At 45.2% G+C, this 23,186-nt stretch overlaps 1 protein-coding gene across 3 annotated transcripts in view; it reads right to left on the bottom strand.

Moving 5' to 3' along the window:
* Nucleotides 1-12,586, bottom strand: part of CLOCK (clock circadian regulator) — a 391,283-nt gene extending 378,697 nt beyond the window's left edge. For all 3 annotated transcript variants that reach the window (XM_082245462.1, XM_082245463.1, XM_082245464.1), the window contains exon 1: nt 12,460-12,586. The gene's annotated coding sequence lies outside the window, so the exon portion shown is untranslated. The remainder of the gene's footprint in view (nt 1-12,459) is intronic.
* Nucleotides 12,587-23,186: the final 10,600 nt, after the last annotated feature.

Raw genomic sequence — 23,186 nt, 5'->3', positions numbered from 1 at the left:
AATGTAACCGCCGCAACAGCTGAGGCGGTGTAATGTTACAACAGACTACTGTGAAAATTCCCTACCCTCCGAGCATGCGCAATGCTAAGCTCCTCAGCTGTTCAATGACGTATTCGGAGCTGTGAGCATGCGCACTGCTACACTGCTCAGCTGTTCCATTACGTTTATGACAGGAAGTGACGTGGGTATGGAATTATCACGGGGTATGGTTTTTTAACATTACACCGGCGATCACTGTCGCTCCTCCCGCGGCCCTCCTCCCATTGTGTCTAAACACAGCAGGAGCGTGGCTCTGGCGGGGCGCGCGCGCCACCGAGACCACTTGCACCAAATTACATAGATATACGTGATTTTACGTGGCCGAGCCGCCCTGCTGCAGTATATCTGCGTAGGGCAGTCGGCAAGTAGTTAAAGGCTTGGCAATTTGGTTGACAGCCAAAGCAAATGTGACAGGTATTCGCGGCATGCATTAAATGTAAGGTCTCGTTCACACCATACATGCAGAAAAACTGATGGAAAAAACAAGCAGATTTCACATTTTTCATGCGCGTTTCACTTTTTGACATCAGTTTTTTTCATGCGCAGACATCACACTCTGTGTCATCACTTTCTCTTCTGCCCTGTTCACATCACAATGTTGATATTAGGTCAAGTAATTTTTCGCAAAGAAAAAAATCTGCATGCAATGCTAGTGTTGGAGTGTAAACAGGACATAGAGAACAGTTGTTTTCTTTGTGCCCTTGCAGAAACCAGTGCAGAAAAACTCACGTCTCTGCACATGGTGTGAACAAGGCCTAACTGTCCTATTAAGGCCTAAGGTTAACCACTTGCCGACCACCCACAGTATATTTACAGCGGCGGTCAGCCCCTCACAGGCAAAGCGATGTAGTACTACGTCGCTAGCCTGTGAGGCTCTAGGGAGCGAGCGCGCGCCGCCGGAGGCGCGCTCCTGCTTGCTCACGGACCCCCCCCCCCCGCGCGTGTGAGCGGCGGATCTGATGTCCGCTGCTCACTCGCGATCGACTGTTACACCGGGAGAAAGGCAGGCGGCTAATGTAAACAAAGCCGCCTGTCATTCTCCCTTGTGTAACAGCAGAGATCATACCGTCCTGCTATGAAGGACCGTAGATCTCTGCTGTTACATGAAAAGCCACATCCAATCACAGTTAGAAGCACGCCCCTAGGGACACGCCTAACCCCTCCTTCTCAAATAAAGTTAACCCCTTCCCTGCCAGTGTCATTTTTACAGTAACCGTACATATGTATAGCACTGATTACTGTAGTAATGTCACTCACTGGTACCCCCAAAATTGTCAAAAATGTCAGTCAAGATCTGTCCACCGCAATGTCGCAGTCCCGCAAAAAAAAATTAATAAATAAAAAAAATCGCAGATCGCCATTACTTGTTAAAAAAAAAAAAAAAAAAAAAAAAAAAAAAGACAAAAATCTTTCCCTTAGTTAGTAAACGCAATAACTTTTGCGCAAACCAATCAAAATACGATTTTTGCAATTTATTTTACCAACAATATGTAGCAGAAAACAAATTGGCCTAAAATGTTAAAAAAATTTTGATTTTTACATTTTTTTGGGGAATTTCATATAAAAAAAACGTGAAAAATATTTTTATTTTTGCAAAATTGTCGCTCTTTTTTTGTTTATAGCGCATGATAAAAAAAAAAAAAAAAAGACAAAAATCTTTCCCTTAGTTAGTAAACGCAATAACTTTTGCGCAAACCAATCAAAATACGATTTTTGCAATTTATTTTACCAACAATATGTAGCAGAAAACAAATTGGCCTAAAATGTTAAAAAAATTTTGATTTTTACATTTTTTTGGGGAATTTCATATAAAAAAAACGTGAAAAATATTTTTATTTTTGCAAAATTGTCGCTCTTTTTTTGTTTATAGCGCATGATAAAAAAAAAAAAAAAAAAAAAAAAAAATCGCACAGGTGATCAAATACCACCAAAAGAAAGCTCTGTTTGTGGGAAAAAAAGGACGACAATTTAATTTGGGTACAGCGTTGCACGACCGTGCAATTGTCCGTTAAAGTCACGCAGTGCCGATTCGCAAAATAGGCCCTGGTCAGGAAGGGGGTTAAATCTTCCGGGGCTTAAGTGGTTAAGTTCCATTTTAAAGGGATTGTAAAGGCAGAAGGTTTTTTTTTATCCTTTCATCTTAATGCATTAAAGAGGAAGTAAACCCTCCTCTGCAACTTTTACCTATAGGTAAGCCTATGATAAGGCTTACCTATTAGGTACTGTAAATATCTCCTAAACATGTACCGTTTAGGAAATATTTACCTTACATGCAGCCAGTGACGCCACTGGCGCATGCGCTCTGAAGGAACGGCCGCTGGTGCCGTTCCTTCAGAGCCCCGTGCCGTGACTGTCGGCTCCTGCGCGCGTGCGCGGGAGTGACGTCACCGCGGCTCCGGCCAATCAGATGGCCGGATGCCGCGATCCCGGAAGACGGGCGACTGAACATGTCGCCCGTCATACAGCTAAGTTGAAAAAAAAATAAAAAATTTATGGGTTTACAACCTCTTTAAGAGAAAAAAAAAAAACCTGCTGTGTGCTGCAGCACCCCCAATACTTATATGAGCCTCATCTCTATCCAGTGATGTTGCAGGAGTGGCTCAGCTACCCGGGTATCCCCTTCTCTTTGGTTAAGACAGCAGCGTGGCGAGATTGGCTGACTGACTTTGACAGCGGCGGTAAACCAATCGGAATAGAGAGGGGGCTGGGCCAGGTCACGGCTCCGTGTCTAAATGCACACAGGGAGCTGTGACTCAGCTTGGGTTCCCCCACAGCAAGCTACTTGCTGTGGAGGCACTCAGCAGGAGGGAGCGGCCAGGAGCACAAAAGAGGGACCCAAGAAAAAGGAGGATCCAGGCCACTCTGCAAAATCAACTGCACAGAGCAGGTAAGCATAACAGGTTTGTTATTTTTTAAACTAAACTTTACAATCACTTTAAGAAACTGTCCAAGTCATAGCAACAGATTCTTAAAGTGGAACTAAAGTCTTAGGGCTCATTCACACTGCCAGCACACTAAATGCTGCCAGTTGGGCTTCAGGGAGCAGTGGTGGCGGGTGACATGATGAGCATTTTAGTGCATCAAACCATTTCCTTTTTTGTCTTTAAATTTATTTGAAGTACACAAAGTGACACTTCATTCATGTCTCCTCACAGCGGCATGATGCATTACGCTGCTGTGCTGCGACATGGGGTGCCTACCTGTGTGCGGTGGTAAAATACAGCATGTCTGCACATGTCTCACATGCAATGTTTCTTCTGTAATAAGATACACAACTCAAAAAAAAAATGAACACTTTGAAAACAAATCAGGTCTCAATGGGGAAAAATATGCTGGATATCTATACTAATATAGACTGGGTAATGTGTTAGGAACGAAAGGATGCCAACTCGTTTGATGAAAATGAAAAAGTATCAACCTATAAAGGGCTGAACTCAACGACTCCATGAAAATCAAAGTGAAAAGATGCAGCAGGCTAGTCCATTTTGCAAAAATGTCATTGCAGCAACTCAAAATGGTACTCAGTAGTTCGTATGGCCCCCCAAGTGCTTATATGCATGCCTGACAACGTCGGGGCATGCTCCTAATGAGATGACGGATGGTGTCCTGGGGTATTTCCTCCCAGATCTGGACCAGGGTATCACTGAGCTCCTGAACAGACTGAGGAGCAACCTGGCAGCATCGTATAGACCGAAAAATAATTTCCCAGTGTTGTTTTATTAGATTTAGGTCAGGCGAGCGTGGGGGCCATTCAATGGTATCAATTCCTTCATCCTCCAGGAACTGGCTGAATACTCTCACCACATGAGGCCGGGCATTGTCGTGCACCAGGAGGAACCCAGGACCCACTGCACCAGCGCAGGGTCTGACAATGAGTCCAAGGATTTCATCCCAATACAGGCATACCCCACTTTTAGGTACACAATGTGACCAGAGCATGCATGTAAAGCGAAAATGTACTTAACCTTCCTAGCGGTATTCCCGTGTGTGACTCGGGGTAAGATTTTAGTGCCAAAAGCGGTAACCCCGAGTCACACTCGGGGTAGCGCTAAGAAGATCGCTGGATGCTGGAGGAGGTTTTACTTACCTTTTCTCCGGGATCCAGCGAAGACTGCGAGCGGTGTGCGGCGGCAGAGCTTCCTCCCGATCGTCTGCGAGCCCCGGCTTCCGTCTCCGGCGACGTGACGTCCGCCGGGGGGGTGGAACCAGCGGCAAATTCAAATGTAAAATGCACCAAACACACTGATACCGTTCAAAATAAAATAAAATCACATTACATTGCCCCCCAGTGCCCTTTCCTGCAGTTTTACTGTACTTTTTATGAAAAAATATATATATATATATATATATATATATATATATATATATATATATATATATATATATATATATACACACACACACACACAGTATATATATACACATATACATACACACACACACATATATATATATATGTATATATATACGTAATTCTTGTGAATGAGCAGCCCAAACCAACTGTATACATTATATACATACATATATATATATAATATATATAATAAATGTATACAGTTGGTTTGGGCTGCTCATTCACAAGAATTACATGCAAAATAATGGTACCGCTTTCAGCACCTAAAATCCAAAAGAATCATACCACCAGGGAGGTTAAAGTGAAGCAATACCTTTTTTACCTTTTTTCCACTTCTCAATGCATGTAAATACACTAGCTCTATAGGAAATCTCGGTCTGCTTGACATGGCACTGCTCCCAAACCATAAGCGACAGGGACAGCAAACTTGGGGAGCACGTTAAGGGGGACCCAGGACTATGACATGGTAGATTACCTAGGCAAGCTGGCCAGCCACAAAATATTATATATGTTTTAGTCCTGGGTCCCCTCTCGGTGCTCCCTAAGTTTTGTGTCCCTTTCACTTATGGTTCAGGAGCAGTGCCATGTCAAGCTGACAGATATTTCCCATAGATGCCAATGTTAGGCAAGGAAAAGTGCCATGCCAAGCTGACAAAGATTTCCCATAGACGCCAATGTTAAAAACCGGCAGGAGGTGCCATGTCAAGCTGACCAAGATTTCCTACAGACACCAATGTTAAAAACTGGGAGTAGTGCCATGTCAAGCTGTGTCCGTACTCGCGAGTGTACGTAAAGTGAGTGTACGTAAAACGGGGTATGCCTTTACCTAAAGGCAGTCAAGAGTGTTATTGTCTAGCCTATAGAGGTCTGTGCGTCCCTCCATGGATATGCCTCCCCAAACCATAACTGATCCACCACCAAACTGGTCATGCTGAACAATGTTACAGGCAGCATAACGTTCTCCAGGGCTTCTTCAGAACCTTTCACATTTGTCAGTGCTCATCCTGTTCTTCCTTGACCAAAGGAGCAGATACTGGTCCTGCTGATGGGTTAAGGACCTTCTATGGCCCTGTCCAGCTCTCCTAGAATCTCCTCCATGCTCTTGAGAGTGTGCTGAAACACACAGCAAACCTTCTGGCAATGTTATGTGTTGATGTTCCATCCAGGAGTTGGAGTGCCTGTGCAACCTCTATAGGGTCCAGGTATCTCCAGTAGTGACACTAACCCTAACCAAATGCAAAACTAGTGAAAAACGGTCAGAAAAGATGAGCAGAGAGGGAAAAAAAAAAAAAAAGGGAGGGATCAGTGGCCTCCACCTGTAAAACCCTTTCCGTTTTGGAGATCATCTCATTGTTGCCCATCTAGTTCACCTGTTAAATTTTATTACTACTAAAGCAGCTGAAACTGTTTAACAACCCCCCTCTGCTACTTAACTGATGAGATCAATATCCCAGGAGTTTAATTGATGTGATGTTCGATTAAATTTTTTTTTAAGCGGTATATATATATATATATATATATATATATATATATATATATATATATATATATATATATATATATACACACACGAAAAAGATAATCAGCGCAAACCAAATTCAAACAGAAAATCAATCTCGTGCACAAGGCTGCAAACAATCAGTGCCAAATACAAAACACCTGTGAAATCTGAAAATAATAATTTTGCTGCGCCAAGTGAACATCAATTAATAGGAGATAAATAACAAGTGATAAATAAATATCATGTGAAAATTAATCCAGTGATATATGGGGGAGGAGCCTGTGCGTCATCACGCCGATTCCCGGAAGAATACAGGCAGGCAGAGTTTGATGTGCTGACAGCCCGCACTGCTTGAAGTGCAAAGAAATGTAAGTGTAATACCGATGTTTATGCTGAATAAATAGCCCATCCTAGCAGAGAGCACTAGATTCTGTGTTTTTTTATTTCCACACCGATGCTGCATATACTTGGAGAAAGAAGCAGGAGGCGGTGATTGGAAGACCAGGCTATTGGAATATCCCAATGTGTGTTAGGAGTCTCTCCTTGAGGTGAGCTGCTAGTCTGTCACGTCACTTGGAGCACTTGGAGTGGAGCATGCAGCACCTTTAATCACTTTTATGGATGAAGATTTTAGTCACGTTATTTGACACGATCTTTGATGTGTGATTGGGGACTATATATATATATATATATTTTTTTAGTGATTTTTATATCACCTGATTGGGACAATTTGATTATTTTATATCACTGGATTAATTTTCACATGATATTTATCACTTGTTATTTAAACACCGATTTATCTCCTATTAATTGATGTTCACTTGACGCAGCAATATTATTCTTTTCAAACACACATATATGCCTGCTCAGGCTTCCTTCTAAAGAATGCTAGACTGCGCATGGACAGTTCAGTTTAAATTCTAGCACAAATCCTGTATGCTGGGATGACTGAATTCCTATGTGCAACGGTGACCCCATCCTACTCCAGCCAATGAATACGTCTGGAAGAAGCCAGGAAGAATAAGCTGGCAAGGGATCTCTGACCCTTGAAAGAGAGGTAGGTATTGCAGACTTTGACCCCTTTTTATACTGATGGGCCGATCAGGTCCACCTTTTCGTTTTTCAGGCAGACCCGATCGGACCATTTATTGCTCTCCATGAAGCGTTGGATATCAGCGGACATGAGTACTCTGACACCCACTGACATCTGATCCAATCCTGCCTGCTAATAACACAGATGGGGATCCATTACCCATCCATCGGTCGGATAGAAACAGACAGGCGATATTGTTTTCCATCTGACAGTCCCACAGAGAACAGTGGGCTGCGTCCGTGTCTTCTCTGCATAAGTGTAGCGGACAAGGACTTGTCAACTGTAAAAAAATTATACCGCGCTAACAATGATAACCTGCAGCCAGCAAAAAATGAATGACAATTTGTAATAACCAATGAAAGAATATATTGCAGCGCTGGTGATGTGAAAATAAATAATACATACGTTAAGTAAGATTCAAAAACATACAGATCAAAATGTGCAAATTAAGTAAAAATTGTGCAAACATGTATTAAATTGCATTGTGACATAAACCATAATAATGGTCATAAAAATGCATACAAGTAATAAATAATGATTGAATGCATATAGTCCATCCAGTTTAAAGAGGTGAATATATACAATGATGTCTGTAGGAAAGTCCACCAACAGTGCAAAGTGCAGAATCTCCTTTGATTAAAATATAGTGATCTCTGGTATATGTGGCCACCACCGGTAAATGAGGTAAGTAGGGGGCTTACCAGATGATAGGACCCAATAGAGTATACACTCTTTAGGTCACTCATGCATTTGAAGAGAAATCGTTGTCACTGTATTGCTGACGCTGGAATGCCTCCAGTACTCCGGGACCACAGTATCGATGAGAAAAAAAGCGCTTGTAAGTAGTAGACAAAAGTAGATGCAACACCTGTAGCTGATCCAATGCGTTTTGTTCTACAAGACATCATCTGGGGTGACCCAACGCGTTTCGTCTCACAAGACATCTGGGAATCCCAGATGTTGTCTTGTGGGACGAAACGTGTTGGGTCAGCTACAGGTGTTGCGTCTACTACATTGTATATATTCACCTCTTTAACCTGGATGGACTATATGCATTCAATCATTATTTATTACTTTTATGCACTTTTATGACCATTATTATGGTTTACGTCACAAGGACCTGTCATATGCCTGCTCAGCGGGGATCAACGAACAGATCCCCCTGCTTAACGAGCACACCCGCTGGTTGACTTCTGCCACCTTAAGGACTTGTTCACACTATCTTGCGCATTTTTCTGCACTGCATCTAAATGCACTGCTTTCTGCAGACACCTGCAGGTGCCATTAAGTTTAGTGGCACCTCCACGCATTTAGCAACTGCGAGTGCGTTTGAGGCCAACAGAACATTTGGTACCACAGTACAATGAGCTTTAGTGTGGTGCGAACGCAGTGTGCAAAACCATTGCACAGCGCAGGTAAAAATAACATGTTTATTATTAAAAAAAAATAAAATTCGGAATCGGCTTTGATCGGGTCTCAGATGTAGTAACATTAGTTGTTTACATTCCTTGTGACAGCAATAAAAGTGATCAAAAAAAAAAAAATGTTTAATTAATGGGACCGTTAAAATTTGGAGATTTTTAAGTACTGTAGTTTGCTGCCATTCTACGAGCGTGCGCAATTTTAAAGCATGACATGTCAGTTATCTATTTACTCAGCGTAAAAGCTTTCACATTATACAAAAAAATTGGGCTAACTTTACGGTTTTGTTTTTTTTTTGTAATTCATTAAAGTGCATTTTTTCCAAAACAACTGCGTCTAAAAGACCGCTGCACACATACAGTGTGACATAAAATATTTAACCACCATCATTTTATTCTCTAAGTTCTCTGTAAAAAAAATAAAATAATATACTATATATAATGTTTGGGTACTCTAAGTAATTTTCTAGCACAAAATACTGATTTTAACTTGTAAGCAACAGATGTCTGAAAAATGCCTGGCCTTCAAGTGGTTAATATGACTTTTAGGCTGGGTTCACACTTGTGCGTTCATAGACATTGCATGCGATTCGCACCGCATTGCCGTGAAGATCACAATGTGCGATGCAAATTCAGCCACACACACTGTATGGCTGAAATTGCTTTCGCACCAAAATGGTGCAGGACTCTTTTTGGTCCACACTGGAATCGGATCGTAAGGGCGTTCGATTCCTGAACCATTTGACAGTGTGCACGGCGATCTGTGAACCAATCTTCAGGTGTCATTAACTTTACATTGACATCCCCAGCGGTTTGCGGATGGAAGCGTGAACCAGTGTGCGAATCAGGTTTGATGAGGGAACCAGCACTGACTCACAGGGTTTCCAGCATCGCACCAGTGTGATTTGGGACTAGGGCTCCATTCACACCTGGATGCTCCTTTTTGTTAGCTTTTTTTTTTGTTTTTTTTTTTTATTTGAATGTTTTTTGGAGGGACAACATTCATTTGAATGGGCCTGCCTCCGCTCAAAATATATTTTTTAAAATAAGCTCATGTACCCAATCCTGGAAGAGAGCCAGGAGCGTTTGCGATGCCATTATTTCTTAAGGCTCTGTTCACACTATGGTGTTCCGGATTGCTGCCGAATCGTTGCAAAACGTAAGTAGACATGTGACGGTATCAGAGTTCCATGCTGCGATTCATTGATTAAGGTTTTTCCACAGTATACAGTTTTAAAAAAAATGCAGTGGCCTTGAAATCCATCCTGCTTTTGCACCATGCGACTTACCTGCAGTTCCTTCACTGGCAAGCTTTCTGCATTTTTATATCCGTGGGCTCAGCATTTAATAACACAGTTTGCGTGTGCAGGAACTGCAGGTAAGTCGCATGGTGCAAAAGAAGGATGGATTTCACGGCCACTGCATTTTTTTAAATTCTGCATGCACCTTTTTTCAGCCAAAAACGCAGAAATACCAGCCCATTTGAATCAATGGGCTGCTATGCCTGTGCAAATGTGGGGCGCCAACCCGCATACATGTGAACCAGGCATAAAATAAGCCATCAAGCAGTGTCTGGCCTACCTGGTGACTGGTCCTGGCGCTCAGCTCCGATCCGATGGCTTGGTCATTAAGGGGGCATCATGCCATGCCTCCTTCATGCCATGCTGCATGGCATGAAGAAGGAGGCCCTGGCATGAAGGAGACAAGGCATGGCATGAACGGGAGGTGGCTTGGCTACCTAGGTAGAGGTGTTGAAGGGTACAGGGTGACCCATCTTCGGTTACCTGTGTGTTCTTGGTAAGTGGAAGGATTGATTCCAGGCAAGGGGATCCGGATGACAGGATAGCTGCAGGTGTCAGAGTGCAGTGCCGCGCTGTTCAGCCAATCACGTCATGGCTCCTCCTGTCATAGGCGGAGTGCAATATTACTGACTCCGCCTGTGACAGGAGGAGCCAAACTTTACAGAGTTCAGTGACGGGTTCACTGATGGCTGACAAGTGCAGCTGGGATATCGGGCTGCGCTTACAGATGTCAGTGAGCCACAGGCATAATGCGGGAGGCACGTCGGCGACCCACTGAAATGCAGATCGCGTTTGGGAACTCCTGGTTTAGATACTTTTATCCGGTTGAACAAACGCTGTATTTTAAACTGCCCACGATAACAATACCATGCTTATTTATTACCGCGATTTATCGCATTACCGAAAACAGGCACATCTCTAAATGTGAGATGTGCTTGCAATCCCCGTTACTTTAACCACTTGCCGACCAGTCACGTTGACTGTACTGCGGCAAAGTGGCTCGTTCCCGTCCAGCGACGTAGACCTACGTCACTGGACTCCTCCCCTTGTGGGCAACGCGCGTGCGCCGCCGGAGGCTCGCTCCCGCTGTATACAGTCACAGCGGGAATTGGGCCAGGGGAGGAGCGGCGGTGATCACCGCCGCTCTTCCCCGATTGTCGGGGAATCGAGTCTGGAGATCCGCCCGCTTGTGTAAACAAAGCGGGCGGATCTCCTAAGTGACAGACAGGGTCAGATTGCAAGGTTCAGCATAGCTGAACCCTGGATCTGTCCTTGTGTCACTCAGTCACCTCCCCCCACACACGTTAGTAAGCACCAGGCATACATTAACCCCTTCCTCTCCAATAAAATTAACCCCTTCCCTGCCATTGTCATTTTTACAGTAACAGTGCATATGTATAGCACTGATTACTGTAGTAATGTCACTGGTACCCCCAAAAGTGTCAAAAATTTCAGTCAAGGGTCCGATCTGTCCGCCGCAATGTCGCAGTCCCGAAAAAAAAAAAAAAAAAAAAAACACAGATCGCCGCCATTACTCGTTAAAAGAAAAAAAAAAAAAACACCAAAAATGACAGAAATCTTTCCCTTAGTTAGTAAACGCAATAACTTTGGCGCAAACCAAAGTACGCTTATTGTGATTTTGTTAACCAAACATAGGTAGCAGAAAAAAAATTGGCCAAAAATTTTTTAAAAATTTGATTTTTACATTTTTTTCATATAAAAAAATGTGAAAAATATTGTTATTTTTTCAAAATGTATGCTCTTTTTTTGTTTATAGCGCAAAAAGTAAAAATCGCACAGGTGATCAAATACCACCAAAAGAAAGCTCTGTTTGTGGGGAAAAAAAGACGTTTGGGTACAGCGTCGCACGACCGCACAATTGTCAGTTAAAGTCGCACAGTGTCGAATCTCAAAAAGTGGCCTGGACGTAAGACAGCAAAATCCTCCGGTGGTAAAGTGGTTAAACAACACCCAATTTGTGACGCGATTTTGCTGCGATTGTCGCCCGACAAATCACAGTAAGATCGCGATAAACAGAGTTGCGGGACGCCTGTTGCCCAGAAGAAGTTCAGGCAACAGGCATCCTGCGATTCTGTTAGCGTGATTTGTTGGGTGACAATCGCAGCAAAATTGCACCACAATTTAGGTGCCGCTGAAAGTAACAGGGATCGCAAGCACGTCTCATGTTTTGCAGCGATTCAAAAATCACGGGCAGAATCATGGAGATTCCGCCCACGATCCAGGATGCCATGGTGAAAACGGATCCTTAAGAAATAATGGCATCGCAAACGCGTTCTGGTGCGATTCTGGAATTCCGGGTAGAATGGCGGCGATTTTGCCTGCGTGATCCAGAACGGCCAGGTGTGAATGGAGCTTAAAGGGCCCTAGTGGCAGAAAGGTGAGGTGAATGCTGTGGTGAATGACAGCTGGGATGCAGAGCGCTGATTGGCAGGCAGACTGCACAACTGGAGAGGAGGTCAGCTGTGGACATCATTAGGTCATAGTGGAAGGGCCACATATACAGAATACAGAGCAGAGATGTGAGGGAGTCTCTCCAGTGTGCTGTATATAATGTCAGGCCTGCACACACTGACACCCCACCTATGAGCACCCCTCGCTCAGGGCTGCAGCCAGGCTCAGGGCAGTGAAGTTGTCTTCTCTCTCAGGGGGTGTGTTATAGGCATAGTGTTACACAAGGAGGGCGCACACACACAGAACACAGGGCTATCCTCACACAACAGCCGCCTCACCTGACAGGTAGGCCTGAGGCACCGCTCTCCGCTCAACACCAGCCCAGGGCCTGCTTCCTCCGTCCTGCCTCTGTTGATGCGTTATGCTGCCGCTGCCTGCGCACTGAGAGCCGATCACTCCCCCACCATCTCTGGCCACAGCTCGGCGCATGCGCAGCCCAACCCAGGAAGCGACCATACGAGGAGCCCCCTGTCAGATCGGAAATAGGCTCCACTGCGCATGCGGCAGATGTGCTTGACGTGACGTTGCTTCTCTTCCTGCTCTACTCCGCAAGTTGGCAGCCTGACAGATCCTGTTGTGTGTAGTGCACAGTGATGGCAGCAGTTTATAAATACCTGTCATTAAAAAATAAAATAAATTATATATATATATTGTAGAAAGCTTTGGCATAGTAAAGTTTCAGGTGTATATGGTGCAGGTTGTCGTCTGTGTTTGACCCTTCACCATGCCATATGTGTCTATAGTATATATATATATATATATACACACACACAAATTAGGGATGCACCAATACCGTTTTCTTTTTTTTTTTTTATCGGCGAGTACGAGTAATGATGTTTTCGGTCAAGTACTCGCCAATAGTACCGATACTTTGCAGTGCAATTTGGGTCAATACAAAGAAAATTGGTGCCTATTGCACTGCAAAGAGTCGCTTGTAATTTGAACAGGCATGCAATTTGTGTGTGTTTTTAATAAACTGCCCACTAGATGGCGCTTTTCCCTTTCTATACACAGCCACACAGGAACAGTGGGAGAAATCGCATGAGGCTCGGACAGGAGTCGCACTGCATTCCTGTTCAAATCACATGTGATTCTTTGCAGTGCGAATTGCGCCAATTCATTTTCTATTGACGCAAATCAAACTGCAAAGTTTAGGTGTGAGGAACATTTGCGCGAGTACCGATACTGGCCGAAATGCTTGGTATTGGCACTAAGCCCTGGTTCACATTAGTGCGATCACGGAGATCGCATGTAATTCGGAGCGCACTGCTCCTATATTACATGCGATCTCATGTGCGGTGCAAATTTCAGCCATACACTTTGTATGGCTGAATTCGCACCGCATCTGCCATAAACACACACCTGACCCTTTTTTTTTATCCGCAGCGGAATCGGATCGCATGGTGGTTCACACTAGTGCGATCCGATTCTGTGCGAACTTGCAGATCGCACTGCGACATGCGATCGCAACTGGGGGTGTCGTTGACTTTTAATTGACACCCCTGCGTATCGCATATGGCAGTGTGAACTGCCAGGGGTGCGGATGCGATGCGGGATCACGCTGCATATTCACAGGGTTCCTGCATCGCACAAATGTGAACCGGGACTCATACTGGTATCGTATATATATATATATATATATAAATATTTTTATTATTTATTTATTACAGGTATTTATATAGTGCTGACAACTTACACAGTATTGTCTATTCACATCAGATCCTGTCATCAAAGCATTTACAGCCTAATGCTAGGTTGACAGCCATGCAGGTTGCGGTTGGAGCGTTTACCCAGCACGGTTTGCATTGCCTCATACATTTTTTTAAAGCGTTTTTAATGCTTTTTGTTTTGTTTTTTTTAGGGGAAGGTGTCTTTTGTCAAGCTGGAGAAACCAGCAAAAAAACACATAAAAAATGCAAGCACTGTGTTTTTCTGTTGAAGTCCATGGAACCGAAAATGCAACCTACTACGGCATTACAGCATCATCATATGACTGGCGTGGCAGTGATTAGGGATACTGACTATTGACAATATGTAAAAGAAAATACAATAATATTAATAATGATTTAAAATGTTTTTAATTATTACTTTTTTCTTTATTAAGATTTTTTTTTTTTTTACATACTGTCATCAGAGTAGTTCAGTGTCACCATAGTGACACTGTAGTATTCTGGGTGGGGAGGGGGTGATTTTTTATTTTTTTTGATGATCACTGTTTCAAGCAATAGTTTTAACAGGGTTAAGCAACGTACTGGTACATCTCTCAGCACATGCACACTGGGGCACACAGTAGTGCGATCCCGTGACCACATCTTGATGGTGCTCAGTACAGGGTATCATAGGATCGCTAGGACCAATCATAGCGATCACATGATTAAACAAACAAAATTGTCATGAATGGCTTTCATTTATGACAGTTTACTTACTATTGTGATGCTGTGATTGGCTACAGCTAATCACAGGGTACAGGGTGTCAGGTACCATGTCATAACTGTGGGCCAATTACAGCATCACAATAATAAGCAAGCTGTCATTAATGTAAGCCCCCGTTCACACTGAGGCGACCTGTCAGGCGACCTGGTCGCCTGATAGGTCGCCTTCCATAGAGAAGCTGCGGACCCGTTCTAATAGGAGCGACACAAGTCGCTCAGACTTAGAAAAAGGGTCCGGAGCTTCTTTGGGGCGACCCGGAGCGACCTGCATAGACATCAATGTTATGAAGTCCGTGCCGGCCTCTCCGAGGTCGCGGGGCGAGTAGCGCGCCGCGACCTCGGAGGTCGCCCCGGGAAGTAGCGTCGCTGCAATGTGAACGGGGCCTAAGCCGTTTATGACAATTTTGTTTACGTTTAATCATGTTATCGCTATGATTGTTCATAGTGATCGTATGATAACCTGTAATGAGCACCGTGATCATGTGGTCACGGGATCGCACTGCTGCATCCCCCAGTGTGCATGTGCTGAGACGTACGAGTACATTGCTTAAAGTGATGTAAAGTCTTGTTTTTTGGGTGTTTTTTTAAAAAAAAATAACAAACATGTTATACTTACCTCCCCTGTGCAGTTGGTTTTGCACAGGGCAGCCTGGATCCTCCTCTTTATGGGTCCCCCTTCAGTGCTCTTGGCTCCTCCCTCATGTTGAGTGCCCCCACAGCAAGAAGCTTGCTATGGGGGCACCGAAGACGAGTCACAGCTCCCTGTGTCCATTCAGACACGGAGATGCAGGCCGGTCCCACCTCCTCTCTCTCCTGATTGGCTGACTGAAATTGATTGACAGCAGCGGGAGCCAATGGCACCACTGCAGTGTCTCAGCCGAGACACTTGTTGACATCATTGGACAGAGATGGGGCTCAGGTAAGTATTAGGGGGTTCTGGGGAGGCTGCTACACACAGAAGGCTAATCACACCTTCCCATGTATGCTGTTTGGGTTTGTTTACACAAGCGTCCGAGTGACAGTAAAATCAGGTGGTTGAGCTGCAGTTTTATTGCCTTCCTGAACAAGGGCACACAACCACTCATGCTGTGGCCAGGGCAAACATTAAATGGCACGTTGCTTTTAACCAGTGGTACCACCATAAAATACAAACCTATTTAAGTGAATGGTGCTGTGTGCAATGCATGTGGTTGCAGCGTGGTGCGGCGGCACTGTGAGACATATAACCTCTTTTCCTGTCAAATGCCCTCTAAAAAGAAATATACCACAGATCACTTTTCAGTGTTAGCCACAAGCCACAAGCCTTTATGCATGCTTTTTACATATATTGTCATGCGTTCTGCTTCCTAGTTTTGAGTTATATCAGCCAATGAAATTTATTTAAAGAGGTTGTACACTCGTTTAAATTTTTTTTTTTTACAACCTGCAAGAAAAACGCATAATGAGCTAGTATGCATCGCATACTAGCTCATTATGAAATACTTACCTTAGAACGAGCCCCCGCCGTGCCGCTCACTCACTTGTATGACGAGCGACATGTTCAGTCGCCCGTCTTCCGGGATCGCGGCATCCGGCCATCTGATTGGCCGGAGCCGCGGTGACGTCACTCCCGCGCACGCGTGCGGGAGCCGACGGTCACGGCACGGGGCTCTGAAGGAACGGCACGATCAGCCGTTCCTTCAGAGCGCATGCGCCAGCGACGTCACTGGCTGCATTAAAGGTAAATATCTCCTAAACGCATACCTGCCAACTGTCCCGTTTTTCCCGGGACAATCCCGGCAAATAGGAGCCTGTCCCGGGTATTTTACAGTGTCCCTGTTAATCAGGGAGGGCGCCCCCTAGTTTCTTTGGGGTCCCTAACCCTAGTTAACTCACTATGCCTGACAGGCGGATCCTGAGCCTCCGCTATATGGGAGCTGGGGTACATGTCTGCGGCAGTGCCTCCACCCAGTGGGGCATCCGGGGGTGGGGATGTGGGGTCCCACTGGGAACATACTTGGTGCAATGACACAGCCTAACTGGAACTAACTTTATATAGTAAGTAGCAAATGAACCAACATACATAGGAAAATACAATAGAGTAACACAGATAACAATGCAATGTGTATTTTCCGTATTTTCCTCACCCACCCACTAGCACACCTGCGTCCCACCCCCTTATCTTCACCCTAATGGCCGTTGGTGCACATAGGAGAGTTGGGGCCCTTATAAGTCCTGCTTCACAGAGTCATTGAAGCAGCCTGAGCTATGCAATGTCCACTCTGGAACTCAGAGTCTTTACTGTGAGTGAGGAGACAGGTGCCCTGGGGTGATACAGGGAGAGGCTTGGCTTACCCTCACAATGCAATTTACCAGGTCAGTCCACTGCAGTCTCCTCTCACTGGATTCACCAGACGTCTGGACTCGGTGCTTATCTTTGCCAGGGGTCCCTCTCTCAGCTGGTGTGGTCTTGGGTGAAGTAAGTTCTCTCAGCAGGGTTCTATCTCTGTGCTGCAGTCTTTCACAGCTAGTCACATGTCCTTTCTCTGCTTGAGCATGTGGTAACTTCTAGAAGTCTTCCATGACCTCCTTCCTCAGAGCTGTGCAGGAAGTCCTCCCAGGACATTAATAGGTGATAAAGCCTGAGCAGAAGGATAAGAAGTCATCCAGAGCTGGTGTCTATCTCCCTCAGTCTTTCCTCACACACCACTTCCTGGTCACACTGTGATGATGCCACAATCATGTGACTGAAAAGGCCAAGTCCTGTCATCAATGCTCAATGTTTTATTAACAGCATACTGAGTCCATCTGCCATCTACTGGGCATTTCAGATAATACAGCCAGTGTAAAATCAACAGGGTTACACAACCAACAAAACACCACTCTGGACAAAAGTCAGACGATCGTTCGGCCGATAATCGTTGCGTGTGTACGAGGCATTAGTCCATAGGGTTCAATATTGAGTTGGCCCACCCTTTGCAGCTATAACAGCTTCAACTCTTCTGGGAAGGCTGTCCACAAGGTTTAGGAGTGTGTCTATGGGAATATTTGACCATTCTTCCAGAAGCACATTTGTGAGGTCAGGCACTGATGTTGGACGTGAAGGCCTGGCTCGGGGAGTTAATCTGTGAGCTACGTTTTCTAAGCTTTTCGGGTCCAGCCCACCTACCAGTAATACAAATATGGTCAAAGGCTGGGTACAGGGTCGTTCGGACGAGCCACATCAGAAAGGACATGCCATAACTACTGTGGAGGGGACTGCTGTGCCGGAGAACAGCCAACCTTTCTGGGATATGCCTGGGCAGTCAGCTAGAGGTAGTTAGGGACATTATGATATTACTGTTCTTTAGGGCTGGGGAATATAATCGAAAGATCGATGCATCGCGATTCAATCCTTCGCGATTCTGCATCGATGCGGGCTGCCGGCATAATCGATTATACGAGGTGACGTCATCAGCCGCGGCCACGCCCTATCGCGCAAGGGAAAAAAAAAAATCACAAGATCGCAGGATCGGCAGCTGATTGGTGGGTTAGTGGCAGGAGCTTAATAAAAAGGCTCCGCCCCTCCCCTTCCGCCTCTTTGACCCGGGCCGAGGCGCGGCAAGACATCCCCCGCGTGTATCGGCGTCCCACCTGCAGCCTAGAAGCCAGCCAGCCAGCCATCCAAGCCAGAAGCCGCCAGAAGCCGCCAGTCCAGTGAGTCCACAGTCCACACACAGGAGCGAGGAGCCCCAAGTGCGTCCCCATCGCAGCCAGCCAGCGCCGCCAGCCTCACCTCACCGTAGCCGACAGGCCCTGGAGGCCCAGCCGCCACGCCACTGCCAGTGACGCCAGCCGCCCGCCACAGAGCCCAGAGAGCAGCACAGCACCTGTCCTCCTCTGCAATGCAGTGCACAACAACATACACAGTCACACAGCAGGTATGTCCGAACAAATAATTGTGTTATCATTCATGGGGGTCTCTCGTCTGTATCTCTGGGGGATGTCTGTGATGGGGGGGGGCCTGGGACAGGGGACGGTCGGTCGGGGCCCAGGGGTACTGTTCTGCTGTGGCAGTCTGGCAGCCAGGGGGGTCAGTCAGTGGGGGCCTGGGGTCTCTGTCAGTGTCAGTCAGCTATGGGGGTCTGGGCAAGGGGGGGACTCACTCAGTGCTTGTCAGTGCTGTGGAGGATTGGGGAAGGTGTGGGGAACATCCAAGTCTCTGTCAGTGTGGGGGTCTGGGCAAGGGGGGGACTCACTCTCACTCAAGTGTTTGTCAGTGCTGTGAGGGATTGGTGAAGGTGTGGGACTTCCAGGTCTCTGTCAGTGTGGGGGTCTGGGCAAGGGGGGGACTCACTCTCACTCAAGTGTTTGTCAGTGCTGTGGGGGATTGGTGAAGGTGTGGGACTTTCAGGGCTCTGTCAGTGTGGGGGTCTGGGCAAGGGGGGGGACTCACTCACTCTGTGTTTGTCAGTGCTGTGGGGGATTGGGGAAGGTGTGGGACATCCACCCAGGTCTCTGTCAGTGTGTCAGGCTGCAGTCAGCTCAGCTGTGGGGGGAAGGGGGTCTCTGTCAGTGTCACTGTCACTGTCACAGGCAGCTGTGGGGTAAGGGGGGGCCCCGGGGGTTTTGGCTCAGTGCATGCAAGGAAGGGAGTCTGACAGACAGACAGACAGTCATATTTTATGAAAGATGTTGCTTGGTTGATTTGTTGCGGCTTAGTTTACAAGTTTTTTTTTTTTATTTTTTTTTAAACACTGACAGAGTTTGGCAACTTACGTCATCCGCCTCCGTCACATACATGGTAGTATGGTGGTAAATATGGCAGAAGCAGAAAAAGATCGAGAGATAAAAAATGCACCTAGCGTTTTAAGAGCAAACATCTGGGCACATTTCGGATTTTACGAACACACAGGGAAGCGTGAGTTGGACAAGACACACGCCGTATGTAAAGCCTGTCACACAAAAATTAAATACCTAGGGAATACTACGAACTTGAGAAACCATGTTAGCCGTTTTCACTCTGAGTTAGTAACACCTGTCGCCACCAGCAGTGCCACCACTGAAAAGGAAAGACTGCTAGACCCAGATCAGCCAAGAATTGATGCCATACTGTCAACTTATCCGCCCAACTCAGAAAAAGGGAAGAAACTAACCAAAGCTGTGGCAGCTTTCATCGCCAAGGACCTACGGCCTTACTCAGTTGTGGACAACGCTGGGTTTCGCTACCTTGTGAAGACTCAAGAGCCACGTTATAAGATCCCATCACGCAGGCACTTTAAAGAAAACGTTATACCTGCACTCTACCACGACACCAAAGCTCAGGTACTTGCGTCAATGAACCAAGCCAGTCGAGTCACAAAAATGTGTGATTCATGGACATCAGTCACAACGAAGTCCTATGTTACAATAACAGCACATTACGTTACTAAGGACTGGCAGGTCTTGTCACATGTGTTGCAAACAAGAGCCATTTATGAGTCTCACACAGGTGCTCATCTGGCAGAGCTACTGTCTCATGTTGTGGAAGAATGGCAGCTGTCTGATAAATCTGTAGTGCTTGTGACCGACAACGCGGTGAACATGATAGTTGCAGCTCAAGTTGGTAAATTTCCTCATGTTAAATGTTTTGCCCATACACTCAATCTTGCATGTCAGCGGGCACTGAAAGGGGCCACGCTCTCCAGGCTTCTCGCCAGAGTGCGACGAATATCCACATTCTTCCATCGCAGCACTAGAGCAAGCCACTGTCTAAAAGAGAAACAGAAATGTCTGGGCCTGAAGAATCATAAGCTAATAACTGATGTGCCAACAAGATGGAACAGCGCATATGACATGGTCGAGAGGTTCTTAGAACAACAACCTGCAGTTTGTGCCACCTTGCTGTCTCCAGAAGTCAGAAAAGGAGAGTCTGATCTCTGCACTCTCAATGAAACAGATGTGTCAAATGCATAGGACGCTGTGAGTGCATTAAAGCCAATGAAGGATGCAACCTTGCTGATGTCAGAAGAACGCAACCCAACAGTGTCTCTCATTGCCCCTCTAAATGCACAACTGCTCCAGAGCATGACAGACACCATGGGAGACACAGCCATGACCCATGAGATCAAGAATGCAATCAAAACAGATCTCCTGAAGAGGTACAGCAGTGAGGCAGAGAAGAAGATCCTTCATACAGCCTCTGCTCTGGATCCTCGCTTTAAAGGACTGCCTTTTATTCTCACAGAGGAGGAGAGATCGGAGATATACAAAGGAGTGACTGAGGAGGCTGCATCTTTGGAGGTAATTAAAATTTCATCATGTTTCCTGCCAGACAGCTAGAAGCTCAGCTACATTGTGTTGTGTAATAACATGCCCTGATTCACTGATGCGGTGTGGGAAGTTTAACTGTATGGTATAGATTACCGTGCAGTTTCCCACACCTCATCAATGAATCACACTCTTAGTCAGTTCAGCTCTTCTTATACTATTATCTTTTGTTCAAACACACAGATTACATCTAATAGAAGGACAAATGTGGATGAAGTGCCTAGGGAAAAAGCAACTGTGGAAGAAGAAACAGAAACAACACCCATTGAGGACAGCCATTCTCCTCCCAAAAAAAAGGCCACAACATCGCTGCTCATGACTTTGCTGGGGCAGTCTTTCACTGATGGTGCAATAGAACCTAAGACCCCCTATGCCAAGGCGGAAGACGAAATGGAAAAATATTGTAAAGCCCCACCTCTGCCTCTCACTGAGGACCCTTTAAAATGGTGGCGTGAGCATGAGGTCATATTCCCCCTCCTCTCTCAGCTGTCAAAGCAATACTTGTGTATCCCAGGTACAAGTGTATCTGCAGAGCAGGTTTTCTCTACTGCAGGAGATGTTATAACAGCGAAAAGAAGCAGTCTTAAACCTGAGCATGTGGATCATCTAGTGTTCTTACAGAAAAACCTACATGTTCCCAAATGCTAAGCACTGAAATAATTACTAATTCATGTTTTTAATGAATTAGTAATTACTAATTCAGTCTGCCGCCAGTCACCAGTCAGTCACATCACCAGTCTTGTTTTATAGCTTTATAGCACTGATGGTTTGTTTTTGAAGATTGTCCTGTCCAATGTGTCCATTTCCAATCCATAATCCGTTCCGTTGCTTCACAATAAAAGTGTCTAGGCAAGTACTAGGGGTTCATTTAACCCTCAACCAAATAAATAATATTAAAGTGTATTTTCTTCTAGACAACTGACTGACACCAAGCCAGCCACGGTGCAGCATTATAGGAAGGAAAATCATTGAGAGAAATAACTTGTACATTTGAAGCTTAACCTCGAGTAAATCTTATCTTATTGGATCACAAACACCAATTGTGGATTCTTGTGTAATATACTATATTTGTGAGTTTGTGAATGTGACCCCCATAGGATTTCCTCAAGGTTAAGCTTCAGTTTACAATTTATTCTCTCAAGGATTTTCCTTCCTCTAATGGTGGCTTGTTGGCTAGCTTGGCTTCAGTTACAGATGTAATCGACATGGTAGAGTGCTGCTCAGTGCAGTGCAGGTAAAGTTTTCTTTCTGTAACGTGACTGACTGACTGACTGTCGTGACAACTCAAGAGCTTATAACGCAGCTCTAGCATTAACTCAACACACACACACACACACATAGTGTGTGTGTGTTGAGTTGATGCTGAGGCTGTGTATAAGCTTTTGAGTTGTCACGAGTCACGACACACACACACACTGTGTTTAGTTGACTGGCAATGGCAGGGGCAAACACAATCGCAGTGAACCTGGAACGTTTTATATTTTTTACAGCTTTTCTGGCACTGGAGAGATGGAGAATGGCTTGTTTTCAAAAATGGTCCAAGTGAATTGATAATTTTTTAAGCTTAAGCTTATATTTGTATAACTCCCCTCTAGCAGCCATCAACTCACTTCACTTGAGTTGACTGGCAGTTGCAGGGGGAAACAAACATCACGGTGAACATGGAAGTTATGCAGCAGTGCACTATTGCCAGGTTCACCTTTGATATTTGCTACTAGTCAGGAAGTGCTCTGTTTTGTAGAGGACAGGTTATGGCACACACCTGGAAATTATTGCAACGCATGTCTGTCTGCTGGTCTGTTGTACTCTGTAGCAATAGCAAGTGTAGGGGGTTCCCTCAACCAAACAAATACTAAAGGTAAAAGTGTATCTAGACAACTGAAGGCAAGCCAGGCAGCCACGGTACAGGAAAGGACATCCTTGAAAGATTAAATCAATCATACATTGAAGCGTAAAACCTTGATTAAATCTTTACTGGATCACAAATACACACAAACCTGACCTAACCTATATGCCTTGAGTTGTACCAGTGTGGCAATGCCAAACCTTTCTTCAGTTCTCATGATTCTGATGCAGACAATCGTGTTGTGTGTTTTTTTGTGATCCCATGAAGATTTACTCAAGGTTTAAGCTTTAGTTTATGATTTACTCTGTCAAGGGTTTTCCTTCCTCTAATGGTGGCTTTGGCTTGGCTTCAGTTGGGTTCAATCGTGGTAGAGACAGAGACTGTCTGCAGGACAGGTAACGTTTTCTGTAAAGTAAGTGACATAAAAGTGAAATAAGTGAATTGATAAGCTTAAAGCTTA

Source organism: Pelophylax lessonae (genome assembly GCF_965119305.1).
Source record: "Pelophylax lessonae genome assembly, chromosome: 1".
Classification (NCBI taxonomy): domain Eukaryota; kingdom Metazoa; phylum Chordata; class Amphibia; order Anura; family Ranidae; genus Pelophylax; species Pelophylax lessonae.
Note: the sequence above shows the minus strand (reverse complement) of the source record. Positions and strands in the feature narration are given on the sequence as shown.